We start from the raw sequence: 22,793 nt of genomic DNA on the forward strand, positions 1-22,793 counted from the left end.
TCTATATGTCTGTTCTTGTGCCAGTACCAGGCAGTTTTGAGAACAGTGGCTTTGTAATACAGCTTGATATCTGGCATTGAGATCCCACCTACTTTGTTCTTTCTCAGGATCGTTGCAGCTATTCGGGGTCTTTTTTTATTCCAGATGAATTTTTGGAGAGTTCGTTCTAGATCTTTGAAGAAGGCCATTGGTATTTTAATGGGAAGTGCGTTGAATGTATAGATTGCTTTGGGTAGTATGGACATTTTAATGATGTTGATTCTACCAATCCAAGAACATGGTATGTTCTTCCATCTGTTTATGTCTTCCTCTATCTCTTTTTTCAACGTCCTGTAGTTTTCTGAGTAGAGGTCTTTAACCTCTTTAGTTAAGTTTATTCCTAGGTATCTTAATTTTTTTGGTGCGATGGTAAATGGGATTGTTTTTCTGATCTCCCTTTCTGAAAGTTCACTGTTGGTGTATAGAAATGCCTCAGATTTCTTGGGGTTAATTTTGTATCCTGCTACATTGCCAAATTCATGTATTAAGTCTAGTAGCTTTTGGATGGAGTCTCTAGGGTTTTGTATGTATAATATCATGTCATCTGCAAATAAGGACAGTTTTACTTCCTCTTTTCCAATTTGGATGCCTTTTATTCCTTCTTCTTGCCTAATTGCAATGGCTAATACTTCCAGTACTATGTTGAACAGGAGTGGTGAGAGTGGACATCCCTGTCTTGTTCCTGTTCTTAGGGGAAATGGTGTTAGTTTTTGTCCATTGAGTATGATGTTGGCAGTGGGCCTGTCATATATGGCTTTTATTATGTTGAGGTATGATCCTTCTATTCCCACCTTTCTGAGAGTTTTTATCAAAAATGGGTGTTGGATTTTGTCGAATGCTTTTTCTGCATCAATTGATATGACCATGTGGTTTTTTTCTTTCAATTTGTTTATGTGATGTATCACATTTATTGATTTACGGATGTTGTACCATCCTTGCATCTCTGGGATGAATCCTACTTGGTCATGGTGTATGATCCTTCTGATGTACTGCTGGATCCGATTTGCTAAGATTTTGTTGAGGATTTTGGCATCTATGTTCATGAGGGATATTGGCCTGTAATTCTCTTTCATTGTGATGTCTTTACCTGGTTTTGGTATTAGGGTGATGCTGGCTTCATAGAATGAGCTTGGAAGCGTTCCTTCCTCTTGAATTTTTTGTAGTAGTCTGAGGAGGGTAGGTTTTAGTTCTTCCTTGAATGTTTGGTAGAACTCCCCTGTGAAGCCGTCTGGCCCTGGGCTTTTGTTTGCTGGAAGCTTTCTGATGACTGCTTCAATTTCTTCCATAGTTATTGGCCTATTGAGGTTTTTAGATTCTTCCTGATTGAGTTTTGGAATGTTGTATTTTTCTAGGAATTTGTCCATTTCCTCCAGGTTGTCCAGTTTGTTGGAGTAGATTTGCTCGTAGTATTGTTTAACAATCATTTGTATTTCTGTGGGGTCTGTTGTTATTTCGCCTCTATCATTTCTGATTTGGTTTATTTGGGACCTCTCTCTTTGCTTCTTGGTGAGCCTGGCTAGGGGTTTGTCAATCTTGTTTATCCTTTCAAAGAACCAGCTCTTGGTTTCATTGATTTTCTGTATTGTTTTTTTGGTCTCTATTTCATTGATTTCTGCTCTAATCTTTATTATCTCCTTCCTTCTGCTCACTCTGGGGTTTTCTTGTTGCTCTCTTTCTAATTCTTTGAGTTGTAGAGTTAGATGATTGACTACCATTTTTTCTTGTTTTTTGAGATAGGCCTGTAGAGCTATAAACTTCCCTCTCAGGACTGCTTTCATTGTGTCCCAGAGGTTTTGGATTGTTGTGTTTTCATTGTCATTAGTGTCCAGGATGTTTTTAATTTCTTCTTTGATGTCATCGGTAACCCAATCAATATTTAATAACATGCTATTCAGCTTCCAAGTGTTTGAGTATTTTGGGTTGTTTTTATTGTAGTTTATTTCTAACATTATGCCATCGTGGTCTGTGAAGAAGCTTTTTATGATTTCAATCTTCTTGAATTTGTGGAGACTTTGCTTGTGACCCAATATGTGGTCTATTTTTGAATATGTCCCATGAGCACCTGAGAGGAATGTATATTCCGCAGCTGTGGGGTGAAGTGTTCTGAAGATGTCAATTAAGTCCATCTGATCTAGTGAGTCATTTAGGATTGCTGTTTCTTTGCTGAGTTTTTGTCTAGCGGATTTATCCAGTGATGTCAGTGGTGTATTAAAGTCCCCTACTATGATTGTATTGTTGTCGATCTCTCCCCTGATATCTTCCAGAAGTTTTCTTATGTATGTGGGTGCTCCTGCATTGGGTGCATATATGTTTACCAGGGTTATATCTTCTTGTTGTATTGATCCCTTTAGTATTATGAAGTGGCCTTCCTTATCTCTGGTTATGGCCTTCACTTTGAGATGTACTTTGTCAGATATAAGTATTGCTACCCCAGCTTTCTTTTCCTTTCCATTTGCGTGAAAGATATTTTTCCATCCCTTCACTTTCAGTCTGTGTGAGTCCCTTCTAATGAGGTGGGTCTCTTGTAGACAGCAGATGTATGGGTCATGTTTTTTTATCCATTCAGCCACTCGATGTCTTTTGGTTGGAGCATTTAGTCCATTTACATTTAAAGTTATTATTGAAAGGTATTTGTTTGTAGCCATTTCTTTTTGTGTGTGTGTGTGTGGCTGTTTTCTTTCTGAGCTTGATATTTCTTCTTTTTACACCAGTCCCTTTAGCATTTCTTGCATGGCTGGCTTGGTGGTGATAAACTCCCTTAGCCCTTTTTTGTCTGTGAAGCTTCTTATTTCCCCTTCAATTTTGAATGATAGCCTTGCTGGATAGAGTATTCTTGGGTTCAGTCCTTTGCTTTGCATCACTTTGTAGATTTCCGTCCATTCTTTTCTGGCCTGATGTGTTTCTGTTGAGAAATCATTTGATAATCTAATGGGAGATCCCTTGTATGTTACTTTCCGTCTCTCTCTTGCAGCCTGTAAGATTCTCTCTTTATCCTGAACATTTGCCATGGTAATTATGATGTGTCTTGGTGTGGGTCTTTTCGGGTTCACCTTGTTTGGGACTCTCTGGGCTTGTGTGACTTTTTTCTTCCCCACCTCAGGGAAGTTTTCTGATATTATTTCTTCGAATAGGTTTTCTAATCCATGTTCATCTTTCTGTTGTTCTGGCACCCCTATTATTCGTATGTTGTTTCGTTTCATGTTGTCCCAAAGCTCCCTTAGGCTCTCCTCCTGTCTTTTAATTTTTTTCTCCATTTGCCGTACAGTTTGAGTGTGTTTTGCTTCCTTGTCTTCTAATTCACTAATTCGGTCCTCCGCTTCTCCCAGTCTACTGTTGATACTTTCAATGGAGTTTTTTATTGAAGCTATGTCACTCTTCATTTCTTCTTGGGACTTACTTAAGTTGTTGATTTTTTCATCTGTTTCTTCTAGCTTCTTGCATAAGTAGTTGAGTTTTTCATCTGTTTCTTCTTGCTTCTTGAACATGTGGTGCATGTACTCTAGGAACCTTATTCTGAATTCTTTTTCCGTCATGTTGCATATCTCTGTCTCACTTAGCTGCTTTTCTGGCGAGTCCTCCTTTTCTTTCCTTTGGGGGTTTCTTTGCCTACCCATGTTTGATCTCGCTGACATATGTAGATGTTGAGGTGTTCAGTGGCTGCTCCCTGGGTGGCAGGGGCTCCTTGGGTTGTGGTTGCTGCTCAGACGGTTGCGGTAGCAGCTGCTTTCCAGTTGGCAGCAGCTCCTCTGGTGGGTGTTGTTCACAGCTGTGTTGGCTCTTCTGGCTGGTGGGGGGAGGCTTCACGTACAGTTGCTGTTCCACAGACAGAGGGTGTGGTGATCAGGAGGCTGTGGTGATCAGGAGGCTGCGGTGATCAGGGGGCTGCTGTTGCTTGGATCTGCTGCGTTGATTTAAAGGCACAAAATACAACAGAGCAAGGCACAACGTACCAGGCACTGAACACAAGTATATTCACAATATTAATAACTCCAAATAAAGGTGACCACCCGAATTAAGAGAATTAGGGGATAAGGGAGAAAGAAGAGAAGAAGATAAAAGAGAGAACAGAAAAGAAAAATAAGAAAAAAACAAACAAAAAAGGAGTGCAAAAATAGAATTGGGAAAAAAGAGGGGGGAAAAAAAGAGAGCGAAAAAAGAGAATGAAGTAGAAGTGGGGAAGAGACTCCCCGTATGAGGAGCAAACTCCAATAGAACTGCCACTAATCTCAACAAATTCCAGCAACAGATCCCTGGAGATGAATGCAAACTACAAACCACCAATAATATCCAGAGGGGTAAGGGAAAACAGAAGCACAAAAATAGCTGGGGTGGGGTGGGGGAGGGAAGGGAAAAACCAGCAGAAAAAAAAAAAAGAAAAAGAAAAAGAAAAAGAAAAACAACCTCACAACCAGTCCTAAAAAAGAAGAAAAAACACAAAACAAAACAAACAAACAAATTAAAAAAAAAAAAAAAAAAAAAAAAAGCCCAATATATTCAACAATCAAGAAAACAATAGAAAGATAAGAGAGAAAAAAAAATGGTTGGAAAGTGAAGAAGGATAAAGAATAGATGTATAAGGATTTAGAGCAGTAGATTGGAAATAGGATATATAAGTAGGGTGGAATTAGACAGGGGGTAAAAAGAGGGAATTGGGAAAGTCTGGAGCAGGAATAGGGTAAGAGAAACAGGACACCAAAAGGGGAAAAGTAAGGAAGAGGGTTTTAGCAAAGAGGTGGAATTGAGATAGGGAAAATTAATGCTAAAGGAACGATGAAAATAGAATGGAGAACACTAATCCCAAAAGAAAATAAAGAGAAAATAAAATGGCACTTTAAAAAATGGTAAAATGGTAGGAGTAATAATACTGGTTAAAAATAAAAATGTGGTAATTGAAAGGGTAAAATCAGGTGATGGAAAAAGAAGAAAAAGAGAAAAAAAAATTGGTTTCTTAGTAAAAAGGTGAAAAAATTAAAAAGAAAAAGAAAAAGAAAAAATTTGCAGTAGTGATGGTCTTTCGGTTCTTCTACTCTTCAGCCTGGTTCGCCTTGGTCCTGCCAGGTATTTAGGAGAGTGTTGCCTGCATTACACTGTTCCTCCGTGTTGTAAATCACAGTCCTGATTTTAAAGCAGGCCGTATTTGTGATCCAGTCTGCCTTAATTTGTATTCCCCTAAGAGTCAGTTTGTGGCTCAACCTCTGGGTGGCAGTGTTTTTGGGTTGGCCTCTGAGGCTATACAGCTTCTCTATCCTTTTTTAATCCTTACCCTGCTCTGTGTTGTTGGTGGGACTGAAAATCCCTCTATAGGCCAGACCCTGGTAACTCCCAGGGACTAATCAGCTTGTTTTAGTCCTTTATCTCATACAGGGTGGAATCTGGGTGTGGCTGTGCTCCTTGCCTGGGGGGCTGGGGGGAGGAATTCCACCCTCTGGAGGAATGGCTGCCCCAGTCCTGGGCCCAGGGGGGTCTCAGCACTCAATTCGCTGCCACCTCCTCCGGCTCCCCCTCTTTCCTCAGCCTCTCCCCAGATTCCCCTCGTCTGCACCTTCACCCTCTCTTCAGCACAGGTGAGTGTCTGTATCCGAACTGTCCTATGAGCAGGGTTCAGTGAAAACAAAGAAACAGACAAACGCCGGCCGGCCGCGGAAACGCTCCTCTTACCGGTCTGGGAAACGCTCCTCTTACCAGCACTGCATGGTCTGGGAAACGCTCCTCTCTTATGGGCACTGCACGGTCTGATCAGTTCCTCAGGATGCCCCCTTTAGTCTCAGTTCTCCGCAATCACGAAATCCAAATCTCAAATCTCCTGGCGCCAGCAAACCCGCGGAACTCCTTACCCCGGTCAGGGTCTGTGTCTGTCCCAAGAGACGCGGCTGTCTGCCATGCGGTCTCCCTCCGACCCTCTGGGCTCAGGTCTGGCAAACTTTCCTGCCCAGATCCCTGGTTTTTAACCTTTCCAGGGGAGGTCTGCCCTTCCAGGCTGCAAGCCGTCTCACCAGCTGAGTAAATTTGCCAATTCGGGGTGGGTGTTATTAGTTTCAGCTGCTTACTCCGTTTGCTCCGGGACAAGACCTGGGACGCGTCTGCCTATATCGCCGCCATCTTGCTTCCTCTCTCAGTTGTATGAGATCTTTATGTATTTTGGATATTAACCCCTTGTCAGAGCTGTTGTTTGTAAATATCATCTTCCATTCAGTTGGTTGCTTTTTGTTGTTGTTGTTAATGGTTTCCTTTGCTGTGCAGAAGCTTTTCAGTTTAATATAGTCCTATTCATTTATTTTTGCCTTTGGGGTCAAATTCATAACATCTTCTGTAAGAACAAGGTCCATAACTTTAGTACCTATGTTTTCTTCTATGTAATTTATTGTTTCAGACCTTATATTTAGGTTTTTGATCCATTTTGAATTAATTTTTGTACATGCGGACAAACTATAGTCTAGTTTCAGCTTTCCAATTTTCCCAGCATCATTTGTTGAAGAGGCTTTCTTTTCTCCTTTGTGTGTTTTTGGCTTCTTGTCAAAAATTATTTGCCCATATACATGTGGTTTTATTTCTGGGCTCTCAATTTTATTCCATTGGTCTGTGTATCTGTTTTTCTGCCAATACCATGCTGTTTTGATTATCGTTGCTCTGTAGTGTAATTTGAAATCAAAAGTCTGATATCTCTAGCTTCATTCTTTTTTCTCAGGATTGCTTTGGCTATTCAGGGTCTTTTGTGATTCCATACAAATCTGATGATTTTTTTGGTGGTGGGGGGGATGTTGTTTTGATTTGTTTTAATATATTTTCCTTGATTTCAAAGAGGAAGAGAGAGGGAGAGAGAGAGAGAAACATCAATGATGAGAGAGGATCATTGATTGGCTGCCTCCACATGCCCCACACTGGGGATTGAGCCGGCAACCCGGGCATGTACCTTGACCGGGAATCAAACCCTGATCTCCTGGTTCATAGGTCGACACTCAACCACTGAGCTACGCTGGCCCAACTCAGAAGTTTTGATATGTTGTATTGTCATTCTCATTTGCCTCTGTATATTTTTTTTTATCTCATCTTGTATTTCTTTGACCAAGTCACTTTTTAGTAGTATGTTGTTTAATTTCCACATATTTGTGGGTTTCTTTACTTCCTTTTCGCAGTTGATTTCTAATTTTGAAGCACTGTGGTCAGAGAATATACTTGGTATGATTTCAGTCTTTCTTAAATTTGTTGAGGCTTGTTTTGCAACCCAACATATGGTCTATTCTTGAGAATGTTGCTTGTGCACTGGAGAAGAATGTATAATCTGATGTTCTGGGATGAAAGGCTCTGTGAATGTCAATTATGTCCATTTGGTCTAATGTGTCATTTAAGGCCAATATTTCTTCATTGATTTTCTGTTTGGATGATCTATCTAGAGCTGTCAATGGAATATTTAGGTTCCCTACTATGATTGTATTTTTGTCAGTTTCTCCCTTTAGTTCTGTTAGTAGTTGCTTTATAAATTTCAGCACTCTCTGATTGGAACAGTGTTATGCCTTCTTGATATAGGGTCCCCTTTATTATTATAAAATGTCCATCTTTGTCTCTTGTTACCTTTGTTATCTTGAAATCTATTTTGTCAGTTATAAGTATGGCTATACCTGCTTTTCTGATGCTATTTTCTTGGAGAATTGTTCTCCACCCTTTCACTTTGAGTCTATCTTTGTCTTTTCAGCTTAGATGTGTCTCCTGAAAGCAGCATATGCTTGGGTTTTGTTTTTTGATCTAATCTTCCTCCTTTTTCCTGATAAATTTAGTCCATTTAAATGTAGGATAATTACTGATGTATGAGGATTTCCTATAGCCATTTTACCTATTGTTTTCTGGTAGCTCTGTGCCTCCATTTTTTTTTCCTTTGTGTTTCTGTCGTTTTTGTTTGGTGGTATTCCATACTTTTTCCTTCTGTTTCCTCTTTTTTTAAGTTATGTGTCTTAGTTTTGGGGGTTTTGTGTGTGTAGTTAACATTAGGTTTATGAAAAAGAAAGTTTCGTATATATAGTAGTATATATAGAAACAACCAAAGTGTCGATAGATGACTGGACAAAGAAGATGTGGTACATACATACTATGGATTACTGCTCAGCCATAAGAAAAGATGAAATACTGCCATTTGCAACATCATGGATGGACTTTGAGAATATTACGCTAAGCGAAATAAGTCAGTCAGAAAAAGCTAAGAACCATATTATTTCACTCATATGTGTGATACAAAACTGTAACCCATATGAAGGGCAGGGGCAGGAGTGGGCTAAAAGGGGTCAATGGGGGAAGGGGAGCGACTGTAATACTGTCAACAATAAAGATAAATTTTTTTTTAAATATATTTTATTGATTTTTTACAGAGAGGAAGGGAGAGAGATAGAGAGTCAGAAACATCGATGAGAGAGAAACATCGACCAGCTGCCTCCTGCACATGTCCTACTGGGGATGTGCCCACAACCCAGGTACATGCCCTTGACTGGAATCGAACCTGGGACCTTTCAGTCCGCAGGCCGACGCTCTATCCACTGAGCCAAACCGGTTTCGGCAGATAAATTTTTTTAAAAGACCCAGTCAGGTCTGATGTGGTCCATTAAAGGTGCGTATGCATTCCTCATGATCTCCTTTCAGAATGGTAGAGCACTCACCCTCAGACCTGCACTAAATTGCCAATTGATACATCTACCCCAGCGCCTAACATCTCACCTGCTTTCTTGTAATTTGGCCCTGCTAGACTGACATGGGCTCATCTTCTGCATCCACTCCCGGGTTGCTGACAAGCTGGTTAAATGGAACATGTACTTCCATCCCTAATATACTACACACCAAAGCCTCCTCTTCTCCCTATCCTCACCCAGAGCACTCAGGAAACTACACCTGCTGGGATGTGACCTACCACCGCTGGGGTCCCTCTTTCCCACACCCCCTCATTTTTGTTGCCTGAGAGTTGCAGTTCTCAATTGGTAGGTGAAAGGGAATGGACAACACCCTGACTGTTTCAAAAGGCATCGCCTATCAAGTGAGTAATGGCTGCTTAATTTGAATGTGTGAAAGCTGGAGGACTCAGGTGTTATTTTTTTAGTCCATTTCCATTGGCCTGTGTTTAGGTAGAAATTCCTCAGAAATGCCTCCATACAGGTTAACTGCAGTTCTGCTTTTCAACTTGCTGAGTTTTTTATTCTAGGTTAGCTATTTTCATCTCATGGCATACACAAACTAATTACTAAAATTTGTGGCACACCAAAAAATATATTTTTGCTGATCTGAGCAAACAGAGTAGGTATAACTTTGATTCATCCACATTGGACGGCTATTGTTTTGGCTGGTATCATTTTTTTTCATTTGACAATCTAAGGGAAAAGAGGACAGTGCCCCTGACTAAATAGGCAGGTATTGCATATTTTAAAAATTATTATGGTGCCCTCACCAGTGTTGCTCAGTTGGTTGGGCATCATCCCATGTACCAAAAGGTTGCCAGTTCAATCCCCGGGAGGGGGTATGCAGGAGGCAGCAAATCAATGTTTCACTATTACATCGATGGTTTTTTTGTTGTTGTTTTTTAAAATTAAATCTTTATTGTTCAGATTATTACAGTTGTTCCTCTTCTTCCCCCCCATAGCTCCCCTCCACCCGGTTCCCACCCCACCCTCTGCCCTTACCGCCCCCCCCCCCCACTGTCCTCATCCATAGGTGTACGATTTTTGTCCAGTCTCTTCCCGCATCCCCCACACCCCTTTCCCCCTCCGAGAATAGTCAGTCCACTCCCTTTCTATGCCCCTAATTCTATTATATTCACCAGTTTATTCTGTTCATCAGATTATTTATTCACTTGATTTTTAGATTCACATATTGATAGATGTGTATTTGTTGTTCATAATTTGTATCTTTACCTTTTTCTTCTTCCTCCTCTTCTTAAAGGATACCTTTCAGCATTTCATGTAATACTGGTTTGGTGGTGATGAACTCCTTTAGCTTTTCCTTATCTGTGAAGCTCTTTATCTGACCTTCAATTCTGAATGATAACTTTGCTGGGTAAAGTAATCTTGGTTGTAGGTTCTTGCTATTCATCACTGAATATTTCTTGCCACTCCCTTCTGGCCTGCATAGTTTCTGTTGAGAAATCAGCTGACAATCGTATGGGTACTCCCTTGTAGGTAACTGAGTTTCTTTCTCTTGCTGCTTTTAAGATTCTCTCTTTGTCTTTTGCCCTTGGCATTTTAATTATGATGTGTCTTGGTGTGGTCCTCTTTGGATTCCTTTTGTTTGGGGTTCTCTGCGCTTCCTGGACTTGTAAGTCTATTTCTTTCACCAGGTAGGGGACATTTTCTGTCATTATTTCTTCAAATGGGTTTTCATTATCTTGCTCTCTCTCTTCTTCTGGCCCCCCCCATAATTCGGATGTTGGTACGCTTGAAGTTGTCTCAGAGGCTCCTTACACTATCTTCATATTTTTGGATTCTTTTTTCTTTTTGTTTTTCTGGTTGGTTGTTTTTTGCTTCTTCGTATTTCAAATCTTTGACTTGATTCTTGCGAACCTCTAGTCTGCTGTTGGAACTCTGTATAATATTCTTTATTTCAGTCAGTGTATGCTTAATTTCTAGTTGGTCCTTTTTCATATCCTCGAGGGTCTCACTAGATTTCTTGAGGGTCTCACTAAATTTATTGGTGGTCTCACTAGACTTATTGAGGATCTTACTAAATATATCGGCAGTTTCTAGAAAATTCTTTTTTTTTATACTTAAGATTTATTTTATTTTATTTTTTTGACTATTAGACAACACATTTTATTATTTTTTTTCTCATACTAAAGTCTTTTTATGTTTAATTTTTTGACTGAAGTAAATTAACATACAATAAAATGCACAGATGTTATATTTTCAATTTCACTACATTTAACTTTGACTTTTTAGAAAATTATTGATAAACCTTATAAGTGTGGTTTTGAACTCTATATCCAGTAGTTTGCTTTCCTCCATTTCTGTCATTTGTGACCTGTTTCTTTGTCTCCTCGTTTTTTATGCTTCCCTATGTTGATAGAGTGGCTTTCTGTGCTAGGTGTCCTATAGGGCCCAGTGGCTCAGCCTCCCCAATTACCTGAGGTGGACACTCTTGGTGCTCCCCTTTGTGGCCTTTGTGCACAGTCTTGTAATTAAGCCTTGATTGTTGTAGGTATCACTGGGAGGAATTGACCTCCAGGCCAATTGGCTGTGAGAATCAGCTCTGTCTACAGTAGGAGAACTTCTGTGCTGGAGACACCCTTCTGGGGCAAGACTTGCTTCAGTGGGGCTTTGGTGCTCACTGAGTCTGCCCCCTGAGTGTGTCCCTTATGGATCTGAGGAGTTGTAATCTGGATGGTCCCACTCTGACCACTGGGTACACTGGCTCTTGGATCTCTAAGGAGGGGCTAATTTAGCCTCTGCCTGAGGCTACCCAGCAGGAGCTATGGAGAGATCTGCAGATTCCTCTTCTTTGTTTGGGATTTGGAGGTGCCCAGATGAGGCCCAGCTGTGAAGCAATGCAAGCTTCTGTGGGGCCTTGGGCCATCTTTTGGAAGTTCTGGGTCTCTCTGACCCAGCTGCAGTTTGTTAGGTAATTTTCAGATTGCAAAGGGCCAGGCCTTTCATATGCAAAAGCCTCTGCGCACAGCTTGGGTGGGGTGGGGTGGGGTCTCAGGGAATCAACAGGGCGGAGCAAACAGCTATGGCTGCTCCTCAGTCCCACCCTAAGAGGCCCTGCATCTCATAATCGTTGCAAGCACCTCTGAGAGAAAGCTGCCCTCAAGTTCCAACTGATGCCAGACAGTCCAGTTTCTCCCCGTATGAGTCTGGGTCCCCAGAGACTCATCTGGAACTGGAATTCAGAGCAGTCGGGAGCTTGAGACTCCCTCCCGATTGAAAAAGACAACCGTGTCCTCAGTTTCCAGCCCTTTCCACGTGCGCCTCCGTACCTCTGCACTTTACTTCTGCACCTCCTCTGAGTTTCAGTGTGCTTTTCTCTTTCCTTCTAGTTGTAGAATTTCCACTCAGCCAGCCTTCTTGTGGTTCTGGATGATGTCCATTTTGTCTTTTAGTTGTATTTTTGAAGTAGTTGTGTGAGGCAGCAATTTCCGGTGTTTATCTATGCCGCCATCTTGGTTTCTCCACCTATATCGATGTTTTTCTCTCTCCCTCTCCTTCCCTCTCTCTCTAAAAATCAACATAAAATTTTTTTTTTTTTAAATAAAGGCAGATCCCTATATCCTTTTAAGAAAATTATTGTGGCACACTGGTTGAAAATTGCTGTTCTAGGTCTTTGAGACAATTTTAGTGGGAGGTGAGGAGAGGCTGCACCAGGCTGTCTTAGCCATTTTAAGGCAGATGTTCCTATCCGGAGTTAAATGTTTGTTTTTAGCAACTCAGAACTTCCTGGGTGGCTTGCAGGAATGCAGTTTTGTGGCAGAATGAAAGGTGTCCCTTTGCCAGGCTCCCACATAGACAGAATAGACTACCGGGAATTGTGAATTCAGACTGAGAGCCCCAAGAGATTTATTCTAATAGTTAAGTGGGCAGTAAAAGCCCCAATGGATTAGAGATGAGGGTATTTGGGTTCTCAGGGCTTGCCACTGACTACCTGTGGTCAGTACTGGGGGAATCATGTTACCTCTTAGAGCAGTGATGGCAAACCTATGACATGCGTGTCAGAGGTGACACGCAAACTCATTTTTTTGGTTGATTTATTTTGTTAAATGGCATTTAAATATATAAAATAAATATCAAAAATATAAATCTTTGTTTTACTATGGTTGCAAATATCAAAAAATTTCTATATGTGACACGGCACCAGAGTTAAGTTAGGGTTTTTCAAAATGCTGACACACTGAGCTCAAAAGGTTCGCCATCACTGTCTTAGAGTGTCATTCTCCTTGTCCTATATAATAAAAGGGTAATATGCAAATTGACCCTAACAGCACAACGACTGAGAATGACTGGTCACTGTGACACACACTGACCACCAGGGGGCAGACGCTCAATGCAGGAGCTGCCCCCTGGTGGTCAGTTCGCTCCCACAGGGGGGAGCTCTGCTCAGCCACAAGCCAGGCTGATGGCTGCCAGCACAGCAGTGATGGCGGGAGCCTCTCCCGCCTCCTCAGCAGCACTAAGGATGTCTGACTACAGCTTAGACCTGCTCCCCGCTGGCAAGTGGACATCCCCCAAGGGCTCCCAGGCTGCCAGAGGGATGTCTGACTGCCAACTTAGGCCCGATCCCCCAGGGAGCGGGCCTAAGCCAGCAGGTGGACATCCCCCGAGGGGTCCCAGACTGCGAGAGGGCACAGGCCGGGTTGAGGGACCCTCCCCCCCCCCAGTGCACAAATTTTTGTGCACTGGGCCTCTAGTATCTAAAATAAAGGATTGGACCAAATGGTCTCTAAAGTCCTGCTATTCTAGGACTTTTTTTTTTTACCAGTTGGCCTGGAACATCAGCTGTTAGAAACCGGTTCCTTGGGACTCCCCCTTTTCTCTGAGAGTTTCTGCTGAAAGGGAAGCTGAAGTAGAAGGCACATTGGTGCTGGGCATGCAAGCTCCAGTGCTCAGCAGAATCTGCTGGGAAGGGACCCCTGGAGGAGCTCAGGCAACTTGAGATGCAGAGGCCTAGTGCCCTTTTCTGGGAGATGCGCTTTCTGTGGCCACCCTGGGCCTTTTCCAGGCCCACCTCTGTATAAGCAAGTTGGCAGACATCCAAGGACCCCCATTTCCTGAGTTCCCCTCAGTGGCTTTGTATTGAAGGTAAAAATAGGGAAGGAAATAAAACTTGTTTTCCCCTTTGAGGCACCAAAGCTGAGAATAGTGGCTGGCTTTCATTTGATAATAAATGCACAGTGGGGAGTTGCTATAACACTTGTTGTGACCAACCTGCTTATGATCCTCCCAACACCCAAGTGAAGGCATGGGAGGGTGGGGTTAGAGGCAGCAGAAATTTACCATTTATCATCCATGTGAGAGGAAGAGGTGCTGCAGGGAAACACACACAGGCAGAAATTTGCCCCAGGTCAGAATGAAGCCCTAGGTGTGGCTTCGGGCATTGGAGGCTGCTGGGAGTGTAATAAACCAAGCCCCCTGGGCTTCTGCCTCTCTGCACTTGGGACATGACCCCCTTCCACCATCCTTTATAGATGAGGAAACTGAGGCTCAAGGTCATGCAGCTGATAAGTGGCTTCTATATCAGCCAGAACAAGTGCCCCTGCTCTCTTTCCCTTCTCCTTTTCTCTCTTTCCTCTCTCCCTCCAGCTCCTGCATCCCCCCTCCTACCCTCCTGCCCGCAATGTTTGCTCTAAGAAGTCCAGCAGTACCTCTCTCACTGGCATGTAGGTTGTTCAACCTGAGTGCCCTCCATATGTCCAGGATACTTTGCCAAATGGTGTAGAGGTTTGTCTGGCCAGGGCTTTGACTGCACTCAGAGTCATTAGGGAGCAATAGGAGGGATGAAACCCAATGACCAAGGATGGCTCCAAGTCCATTTGTGTGGCGTGTCTTCCCTGTCTCTGTCCTTGGTCTCCCTAATAGATGTTGGTCTGAATGGCGCTGGCTCTGCTGCCTGAGTGGGTTGGCATCTGGTCCATGAGGAATGCCAGCTCCCAACCTGGAGACAAAGCCATTAAGTTCCCCGTCAGGCTCAGGCCAGGGTCGGTGGGAGAAAGGAGAGTGAAGTTCAAGTTTAGCTCTCAGGAGCCAAGATCACAGTACTGTCTCCGTCGTGGTCGGAACCAAGGTGGCCTTTGACATTAAGCTCAGGAAATCACAGAGAAGCAGGGAAAACTGCAAAGCATCTGAGAACTATTTATAGCTTCTACATTTTAGAGAGCACAAGATAATCAAATCATGAGTTGAAAAGATTGTGTCCCTTGCAGTCCTTCCGCTTTCATCAAGAATTCTATCTCCCCAATGGGTGATCAGTGTCCCTGTCACCCTTTGGCCCTCAGTGGCTGATGGACATGCTTAGAGCCTGAGCCCCAAGTCTCATGTGTCAGAACGCTCCTCTCCATGCCCCCTGTAGCAGTGGGCTGTGCATGGGTGGGGTCCCTCGGCCTGGCCTGTGGGGATCTGGCTGAAACCGGCTCTCCAACATCCCCCAAGGGGTCTCGAATTGTGAGAGGGCGCAGGCCAGGCCGAGGGACCCCACCCATGCATGAATCCATGCACCAGGCCTCTAGTGTACTATAACAGTGTGTAACTCTTCTATTCTTGCATCTCTATTTGAATGCAAGGGATCCTGCTATTTTTTAAAGCTCTTAAATATGCAAATTTGTTCCAGAGGAAAGGTGCCCCCCTGGACACCATTACTCTCCCATGGCCTCGGTATTCTGTCAGTACCAAAGGGCCACCTCTTCAGAGCAGGCAAGTCCAAGGAATTGATTTCTTCTCTTCTTTCCTCAAAATCCTACAGGTTTCTAGGAACAAGGCTGGAAGTACACATGGGAACTTACTTTTGTAATGAATTTTTCCAATACAACCCCAGCCCCTGTGTGTGTGCCCTCCTTGCACTCTCCCCCTTTGCACTAGCCCTTGTTAAAGGGCACCTTCAGGTAGAAATGAGTCTCATTAGGCAGAGTTTCCAAAGCCATATACTGGGAGGCTGAGTGTCAGCACTGACAAATGCACACCCCGATGACTTCCTTCCCCTTCCCTCTCCGCTCCATGGCAAGATCACATTGAACTATTCAGGGAAAGTATTTACTGAATGCAAGGAGGATAGAGCACTTGTGCATTATTTATGAGGGGCTAACAATACCCATTGTATGCACTAGTAGACTGTATTTGGACATAAATTAGTGATGTTTGGAAACGCCACTGGTCCAAAGCCTATTAGGATCTCTGACATGTATGTGAAAACGCATCACAGTCTTACCTTTCCATAAGGCTGGGCATTGGCTATGAGACAACTTCACAATGAAAACAAAAATCTTTAACCTTTTCTTTGCTGTTAGCCCTCTGGACAGTTTACCCTAGAGGAAGTATTGGGAAATCATTTCTAATTATGAATTCCTAGCTTCATCTTCTTTCTCTATGAAGAAGGGATATTTACATTTACTGAGTGCAATTGTATACTGAGCATTACTGCTAGCTTCTTAATGTCCAGAGTGGGAGCATCAGTATCCTCATTTTATAGATGAGGAAACTGAGGCTCAAGGTCATGCAGCTGATAGTGGCTAACGTGGAATTTGCAGCAGGTCTCAATGTCTAACTGAGGCTTCTTAACTTAATTTGACCCACCCGCTGGGCAGAAAGCAAAGGTTGTTCTTGGCTTCTATATCAGTTATCTGTGGCCACAATAATGCTACATTACACAGAACCACAAAACCAGTGGCATATAGCCATGAACATTCATTCTTGCTCAGGAGTCTACGGATCAGCTGGGTGACTCTGCCATTCCAGACCATGCTCAGGTGGTCTTAGCTGGGCTCGCTCCTGCGCCTGCAGTCAGCTGCTGCGGCCACTGACCCGCGCTGGCCGGGGCTTGTCTCCTACTGGCCAGGCAGCATCCCTAGGGTGTGAACAAAGCACACTGCTTTCTGAGGCCTGGCCTAGAATTGCCACACTCACGGCTGCCACATTGGGTTGACCAAAGCAAATCACCAGGCCAGCCCAGATCCACAGGAAAGGTCAACAAACTCCCCCCTGTGCTGGGAGGAGCTGCAGTCACATTGCAGGGGGATAGTTGTTAGGAGGGAAGAATTGGGGCCAATTTTGCAATTAGTCTGCCTCAGTTCCCTCCTCGGGACTGCTTTGCCCCCTTGGGGACACCTGCTTCCTGTAAGCCTCAGTTCCCTCTGGTCCCTCCTCTCCAAGCCTCTTCTTATTCATGCTAAGGAGCAGAAAGACTGCAGAGAACTAAATCAGCCCTCTTCCCCAGGGGAACGGGGCAGTCATCTGGCAAGGGTTGGCCTTCAACAGACCTGATCAGTACCAGCCAGGAGGTGTCGGGGGTCTAGGGCTGAGGGCAGCAGGTCTTCCACGGGTCTTGAAAACAACTCCAAGATAGGTCCTTCTCTGCCTGAATCCCATGCTCAGGGCTGATCATTTCAGCTGACATCTGTTTTGCTGGTGGAGCGGGATTCCCCTCCTCTCCAGGGACTCTGACCCTCGCCTTCCTATGGGCATCTCTCTGGCCACAGCACTGGGGCACCAGGTGTCAGGTGAAGTGTGGTTTCAGGATCACCCCCAGCCTGCATCTGACTCACAGAACCAATTAGATACTGTCTCCCTTACCCAACACACACACACACACACACACACACACAGAGAGAGAGAGAGAGAGAGAGAGAGAGAGAGAGAGAGAGAAAGAGAGAGAGAGAGAGAACTGAGGTCACTCCATCTGTGTCCAGACACAAGCCCCTCCAGGGAAGACCAAAGGGGAAACCGAGGCAGGCAGCAGGCAGGTAGTAGCCCTCTGCCTACCTCCCACTTTGCTTCTCCCTACCACTCTGCTCTCCTCTCCCCACCAACAGATGCCCTGGCTTCCAGCAACCCTCAGCATGCAAATACCAAAAGACGTTTGTCATAGGACTGAAAATTAGTGGTGGGTGAAAAGCAGACTTTTCTGGCAGGCTGGTTACTGACCTCTGTGGTCAGCATCTGGGCTTCTCCCCACTTGCAAGTTCAAGGACAGCAAAGTACATCATGTTTTGAGGCCTAAACATTTTCCTCCATTCCTGGGGCTGTCCCTCACCGTCTTGCCTCTCTTCAAATCAAGCCAACCCCCTTCTGAAGTGAGTTCCCTTGGCTTTATAACTTTGCCTCATGCCCAACCACACATCTTCATGCTGCCCATATATGGGTGCTGGACAGACCTGTGGCCATTTACTCTGGGTGCTTGGGGACAGCTGGGTTCCTGAAGATGCCCGGGAGCAGCCTGATCGTGTCGGGGCCCTGTGGGAGGCAGGAGGAATGGTCAGTGCTGGAGGCCACTTGTGTCTCTTTCCTGGTTCAGAAAGATCAGCTACAGGGAGTGGCACGTCTTTGAAGATGCACCTTCTTTATCCCATTTCTGACCCTCCGAGGGAGAAAAGCAGCATGGTGGCCAGGAGGGAAGAGGCAAGTTGGCATCTCAAGATCTTGAGGGAGGGGGCTTCCCTCTTATTTCACCCTGGGAATCGAGTGTAAAAAATGTGTCTATCCATGACCCTGGACCCTGGATTCCTCAAGCAGTAACTGAATGAGCCTTTGTTGTTAACCACAGATGCCTCTACCTGTGTATATCTCCCTGCCAGTCCCAGGTCCCGGTCCACAGGAAATAGGAAACAGCCAGCATTCTCAATCTGAGTTGATGCTATTTCTGCCCCAAAGGGGCGGGGATTGGGGGACAGGGAAGCTTGGGTAGAGAGCTTCATTGTAGATAAACAAATGATTTCTCCTAGTCTTTAAAATAGAAGCAAGCTCTCAAACCTCCATGGCCCACATAGAGACCACTACCTGTGGCGAGGAGGGGAGGGCAGGTAGCTGAGGGCTCTCAGCATCCACAACCCCTCCTCACCATCGTGCAATAACAAGTATCAACCTATACATGCCCTTCTGATTTTATTCTACAAGAGGGAGGAGTAGATCCAAGTGGCCTCACTTTTCTAGTAGCAGAGCCTTCCTGGAGTAGCTGGAACCTGGCAGTGATGGGACCCATCCACACCAATGATGAGCACCCACTATCTGTTGGGTTTTTAATGCATGTTCCTGGGGTTTGGGAGCTACTTGGGATCTTCCTAACTCTTTAGAAGTGCGTATTTGACTGTAGAGTATAATGTTTTTTTAAGTTTTTTTTATTTATTTTTAGAGAGAGGAAAGGAAAGGGAGAAACATTGATGTGAGAATGAAACATCGATTGGCTATATCATGCACGCCCCCTACCAGGGATGGAGCCCACAACCCAGGCATGTGCCCTGACCAGGAATCAAACAGGCAGGCAACCTTTCGGTGCACAGGATAATGCTCAACCAACTGAGCCAATGTGGCCCTGTGTTTTTTGATTGTTTATTTTTTGGGTGTATTTTTTTTATTCATTCAAGTATTTACTGAGCAGCTAGGGAGATACAAAAGTGTTTAAAACATGGTCAAAGAGGTGAGGCAAATGAACAAGTAGAGTAGAAAGAAAAGTTCACTGAATCACAGCAGCCAAAATAAAAGTGCTTTAGGAGATTAAGGTGAGATTGCTTTCAGGCCGGAAGGGGGCATGGGTGGGTGATAAGTCAGGAAAGGGCATTGAGATTAAAATAGAAGACTTCAGTCTGGACTGTTGATGATGCTCAGCAAGGACTATATTTATCTCTCCTTTTTCTCTTTCCCCATCTTTGGGCTTAATTTACTAGTAGTGCCAGGATTATTTAATGCATTTTTTCAATACTTGCTTTGCATTTTTGCTTTAATGCCTTCTACAGAACTAGGTGCTTTCAGTGTTTTAGGAGTTTTTTTGTTTGTTTGTTGCCGTTTTTTTGAAGGATTCTTTACTGTTTGATCTTGGTGTTGATGGTTTTGAGTCTTTTCCATTTTGGTTTGATCTTTGTGTTTGACTGGAGTATCTTGTGCAAATTTCTTTACTGGAGATTTTTCTTCAGCTTTTTCTTCTTCATCCTCATCATCTTTATCATCTTTTTCATCATCATCTTCATTAGCAGCAACTTTTTTCTGTGAAACTTTGCTAGCACTTTCAAGGGCAGAACACATTCTGGATATACTTAGAAGTTTTACATTCTCCTCTTCATCTTCTGACTCTGCATCTTCCTAAGTGCTGTACACGAAGATGCACGGGCCCTGAACCACACTTCAACCATAAGACCACAGGGGGTGTTATTTCAAAGCCACCAAAGGAAACCGTGAGCTGTCCAGACATTTCCAGGGTTGCAGTGTGAACTGTCATTGGACTGCCTTCACAGTTCATTGCCTCTGCTTCACAATGTGCAGTGCATCCTTTGCACCAGCCCCTAAGCTGGCCGCTCATAAAGATAATCGGTGCTCCTTTTCATCATTATCCACCTTAAAGTGATCATCTTTGTCAGCCTTGAGTTCACAACCGAAAAGATAGTTCTGGGGCCTCAGAGGGCTCATGTCTATGTCCATCAAATCTTCCATGGGGTGGTAGCACGCACTTAGCAGGGAGAGAAGGTGGACAGAGATAAATGACTTCTGTCCCCCAGAACAGACGCATAGGACGGAATCGCACCAGGGAAAACTCTCCCTTATTTTCCTTCAGCCCTTGACCAACTGCTTTTGTGGGCAAGAATCATGGGGTGAATACTGTTAGTGTTTGTTATTTCTGTAATTGTCAGAAGTGGTGGGCAACCTGGCTCTTTGAAACGTGGAGAAATAAGTACCTTGTAGCACAAAAAAATATAAAAAGGAATTGTGGATGGCATTGTCAGAGGTAAGAATTGGGCAGGTTATGTACCTACTGCCTCATTATTTTGGGCTCTCCGACTGGTACATTTGCAGACCACAGGCTACTGCCTGGCATCCGGTGGCTTTGGGCAGCTCTTGGGAAGGCATACACGGACCTGTTGCTCTGTTCTTTCTCTGCAGTTTGCTATATTAAGCCTTTAACATTTTCTCTTAAGTTTTATATGTGCGTATGTGTATGTCTGTGTGATCTTCAGATACTCCATATATAATCTTCACGTATTACCACTGATAGGACAATGTGAAGCTGCCAACATTGTCTAAACACTCCATTAAAAGCACAAATAAAGCATTATCTGGAGAATGGTCAGTATTAGTATGAAAACTGAAGGCTGTTTTGTTAATCCAAAGGAGCATGAATTGACAGAGGGTCTCCGCCAATGTTTATAGATGATACCTGCCCAGAGGTGGTTATCAGGGGGCCTCATCAGAATCCCACAGATGAAGGCTTGGTACCAGCTGTCCCAGGAGGTTGGGCAGGAACAATAGTCTGAGGACCTGAGGTGGCAGTGTGCTTAAGCACACCAGCTCCCATGTCTCCCAGGGGCCCGAGGACATATGTAAGAGTACAGATTCCAGAACCCTGCCCCACACAGTGGGACCCCCAGAGCCTTGTGCCCAGAGCGCAGGGGCTGTTTCTATAGAGAGGAATGGAGACACCGAAGGACTAGATTCTTGCCCTGGGTCTGCAGCAAATTTGGAATGTGATCTCAGGTCAATCCCTTACCCTCTGGGTCTCCATTTATTTTGTTTTAAAATGAAAACAATTCTGCCTGGTTATCTTCCTCAGGATTGCTGGGTTACTTCAGTGAGAGGGAGGGTGGGAAGGGAGCGTCCATGTAATGTTACTCATATAGGCCTCTATAGAGGTGAGCATCATTATTTCCGTCATTCAGGTCAGGAAGACAGGCACTGAGGGGTTAAGGAATTTGCCCACATCCCATGAAGGAGCCCAGATTTGGAACTTTCCATTCCTTCAAGGTGCTCCTCTGAGATTTTAGAAATCAGGTAGAGGCTTGGTCCTCAAACTGAGGCATGTGGACCAGCAGCATCACCTGGGAGCTTGTTAGAAATGCAGATGCTCAGGCCCTGGCCCAGGCTGCCTGCGTCAGAGTCTGCATTTGAACGAGTTTCCCAGGTGATTCCTGTGCACCTTAAAGTTTGGAAGCACTGTTGTAAAAGAGTTGAGATTAGATGAGAGAGAGTACATGTGAGAATGAGATTACGGCAAACATGCATCATTCAACAAAAATGTGAGGTCCTCACAGGGATGAGCAACGAAGAAATCTTTACTGGGAAACCTGTCCGCTGTTTCAGCCCTTTCTGAGTTCCATTCCAGGGGGAGCCTGGTCTGAGAAGTCCAGACCTCCCAAAAGAACAGGCTTTACATGGAAACAAAGTGTGTGTGTGTGTGTGTGTGTGTGTGTGTGTGTGTGTGTGTGTGTGTGTAAAATTCAAAGATAGCAGGATTACTTTTCTTTTTCAAAATGAAAGAAGGAAAAGTCAGGAAGAAAGAATTTGACAAAGCAAAGTGTCATCACTTTTCACTTATGTCAGGAGGGATTCCTTTATGGGAGACAGTATCCAGCATCCACCAGGTAGGGTGGCCAGTTAGGTGGGGGGAAGTTCAGTTTCCAGAATATCTTTCCAATGACGGTTGGTCCTCAGTATGGAATCCTAAGACCCATCAGAGTGAAGGCTGTTCCCCTGGCCCTCAGCTGACATTGGAGAGCGGCCCCTAAGAATGCAACCAGCTTGAGGAGCATGGAAAAGCATCGGGCAGCATCCCGAGCTGCTGGTCTTGGGGGAGCATCAGTCTGGCACAAAGAGATTCTCAATCTGGGGCCAGAATGTCCTGCAGGATCTGCTTTGGGGAAGAGTGCGGGAGGCTGTGCCTCTCCTCCTTGCTTCTTCCAATGAACTCTGCTGAGGCTGCACAGCATCCCTGGGCGAGCTGGGATTTCTTACCAGTGACTTTTAACACATGTTCTCATGTTGAAATTTGTAATATGTATGCACTGCGTTATTTAACCCTTACAAGTCACTTTTCTGAGACCAAATCTGTTTGTAAAGTGTACATTCTTGAAAGAGTCAGGACACCACTTGTCAACAGCCTCCCAAGCCTTCATTTACGTTCATGGCCCCAGAAAGAGCCAATCGGGAATATCACACAGACCTGATCCCGGCCTTTGAGAACTCGTACGGGAAGACAGACTTAGTGACACATAAATTAATGTCCTGGCTGCAGATGTCAATCCAGATGTGGGTACACATCTGCTAAATCAGAGACTGTACATACTAATTGACATACCAAAGACCCTGAGGTCCTGTCATTTTAACTTGGGG

The 22,793-nt window shown here is 44.2% G+C and overlaps 1 protein-coding gene and 1 pseudogene across 2 annotated transcripts in view; one reads left to right on the top strand and one right to left on the bottom strand.

Moving 5' to 3' along the window:
* The window catches only part of ONECUT2 (one cut homeobox 2), a 72,582-nt gene that overhangs the window by 33,918 nt on the left and 15,871 nt on the right, over window positions 1-22,793 (top strand). The gene's annotated exons all lie outside the window — the stretch shown is intronic.
* Window positions 19,392-20,123, bottom strand: LOC139014276 (nucleophosmin pseudogene; annotated as a pseudogene).

Source organism: Myotis yumanensis, unplaced genomic scaffold (genome assembly GCF_028538775.1).
Source record: "Myotis yumanensis isolate MYYU_CA2020_CCGP unplaced genomic scaffold, mMyoYum1.0.hap1 SCAF_7, whole genome shotgun sequence".
Taxonomy (NCBI): domain Eukaryota; kingdom Metazoa; phylum Chordata; class Mammalia; order Chiroptera; family Vespertilionidae; genus Myotis; species Myotis yumanensis.